Consider the following 2785-nt stretch of genomic DNA (forward strand, 5'->3'; position numbering starts at 1 on the left):
TTTGAACATAGTGTCTGTGGGGCTGTGGCTGCTGACCAGCTGTGGACCGGCCACTGACGTAGATCCTGTGTATTTGAAGTCGTTCTGACCTTTCTACTGATGGACTGGTTTGGACTGGTCCTGAATGACACCCAGTCACACCTTCCTACTGACCCAGGGGCTGACCTGTAACCTGTTTCTTCTCAGAACTGCTTCTAAACACAGACATGAACAAACTGTAAAAACCACACACAGTTCATTATTTACACAAGACAGTACTTGTGTCGTGTGTTTGAAGGCCACGACATGCGTACCCCTGGACATAGAAATAAAGCTTTACCTCTCACACTAAGGTGGCACATTTGAAACATATTGGAGCTCCAAACACTGCTTGAGGTTCTTGGCGGAGATCTTCACTCAGTAATTGACTACCATGAACCTGCCAACAGAGTTCCCATATAAGAGACCTCCTTCTTACATGTTATTAATTCAGGACAAGACCCCAAATCCTCCCAAACAATACCAACCTGCAGTTATAGGCAGCTACCTCCTTTATACTATAATTGTATTATAGTCTATGTGTTTACCATCATATTCAGCTTTAAAAATCACAACTTATAAGGCCTGAGATCATTCTATACCAATAAAAATAATAATAATACTAATAAGAATGATCAGGCTGACTACAGTGATTATCCATAGATAAGGTGTGAGGGTCACCTTCTGTGAACAGACCCAAATACTGAAGCAAGATGACCAATTTCTGTTGTGTGGACATGTACAGTATGTAGGTATATTTGGACTTGGACTGGCAGGTTTTACAGGTGCTTCATGGATTGTTCTTCACCAATGGAAGAGCCGACAAGCCTACGTTACCTGACTGGTTAAAATTAATGACTGAGCTGCCTCTTTTGAATCTTTAATCACAAGGAACAATTAATACCAAAGGAAGTTTAATGAAGTATGGTCTCATTTTCTTCAGTATATAAAGAATCAACTATAACTGAATAATGCTGTATTTTGTCACCACCTTTTCATGTTTTATTTACTTTTTGCCTTAAAATATTGTTTGTATTTATTTTACTTGAATGATACGGTGTTACGTTCAGATATGCTTTGATATGTTTAGATTTGTTGTGTTACTTGTTGACTGTGACATGTGGGGTTGTGTTGCATTAAGCATGTTGAAATAAAAAAAGAGAAACTACCAGGCGAACAAGATAATATAAGATACGGCAAGAGTAGTGTTATATCGGACAGCTTTTAATAGCCAAGAGGCTTTTAGACATTAGCAGACATTAGCTCGATGCTGAGCTGATCTGCAAATAAGAACAAACAACTGGTTGATTATAGTCAGCTGAACTCCGTCACACTGACTTTGTTCATTCAGCTGTCCTCACATCAACATGAACTCCCCTGAACTGTTACCGAGACTTTCGTCTGACCTGCAGACTGTTTCTATGGCCAGTATCAGTCCGAGAAGCGACTTTATGAAGAGTTAAATCCTGGAATGTCGCTCCTGGATCACAACTGTGGGTTAGCTGAGCATTTTCAACTCATCAAATCAGTTTTAGTCACTGTTTTCGCGGTTACACCGCACTGCACAGCGGCCCGGAACCTGGTCGTCATGGAAACGGTTTGTTGTTTCTGAGCGATGAAAGGGGCCAAAACACCCGAACAATTCTGAACACAAGCAAAGACTGGGAACACAAAGTGGCTAAACTACTTAAGGTACATTTATATTCAAAATTAGCTACACCGATATTTGCCTGTCCGCCGAGCTAACGTTAGCCTGGAAGCTAACAGTAAATAGCAGTAGTTTCAGCCTTGTGCTGGTACCTTGGGCGCTAACGCTAACGTTAGCCTGGAAGCTAACAGTAAATAGCAGTAGTTTCAGCCTTGTGCTGGTACCTTGGGCGCTAACGCTAACGTTAGCCACCGAGCAGCGTTCAATAACACGTTGTATCAGCTGTAGTTCACACAAACAACAGTGGTATGGAGACAGTCTGTGTCAACCAGGTGTCTAACGTCAGTGAGCCTAGTGTGTAGTTAGTCTGGGATACGGGCGACATTAATAACTAGCTCGTTATGTCATAGTCAAAGAGCTGGAACATTTTGTTTGTTGTTTTTCAGATTTCTCCACTATTATTTTATTAGTTTTTCTTATATATCAAGTGTCTACTTTTAGTACAATGTTTTATTTTTAATTATTGCATAGTGTTGAAGTGCTTATGTAAGAAATGATGTAATGTTGTAATAAAAAATAACTAAAAATGAAATGACTGACTCATAAAGCTGCATTAACTAACTTCTCCCTTTAATTTTCTACCATTAAGGGTGAAGTGAGAGTCAAATAAAACTCCAGCAATCCCATCCTGCCCCATCTCTGAAACTATGTCATTCAGGGTTAGGGTCAGCTGTGGCAGTCAGGTGGTGCAGCAGTAATAACCAGCTCCAGAACTAACATATAGGGAACATAGACCCCGAGGTTTTGGTGGCATTGCAGTGACACAGTGTCAGATAAAGAGGTTTCCATTTTAGTGATATGCACACGTATGTCTAACGTTGTTTGTAGCAGATATATCTGCAGCAACAAAAGCATTTTATACAGAGGAATGTTTTTTCGGTATTGATACAGTACTAACGTTCAGGCTGCTATCGCATCACGTTCAGTGTTACACACTTGGCCCACTTAATGTTATAAGGTAACCAGGAGTTGTACGTGAAACAAGAGAAATTTCCATGTTACACTTTGATAGTGGAACAAACTCCCCACTATTCTAGTTGGAGGACTTCACCTCGGCAT

At 40.5% G+C, this 2785-nt stretch overlaps 1 protein-coding gene across 1 annotated transcript in view; it reads left to right on the forward strand.

Annotated features, from left to right (window-relative positions):
• Nucleotides 1–1363: 1363 nt before the first annotated feature.
• The window catches only part of dnaaf19 (dynein axonemal assembly factor 19), a 4654-nt gene continuing 3232 nt past the window's right edge, over nucleotides 1364–2785 (forward strand). Inside the window, exon 1 of the mRNA XM_020621673.1 lies at nucleotides 1364–1710. The gene's annotated coding sequence lies outside the window, so the exon portion shown is untranslated. The remainder of the gene's footprint in view (nucleotides 1711–2785) is intronic.

The sequence above is a fragment of the Monopterus albus genome, unplaced genomic scaffold, assembly GCF_001952655.1.
Source record: "Monopterus albus unplaced genomic scaffold, M_albus_1.0 scaffold265.1, whole genome shotgun sequence".
Lineage (NCBI taxonomy): Eukaryota > Metazoa > Chordata > Actinopteri > Synbranchiformes > Synbranchidae > Monopterus > Monopterus albus.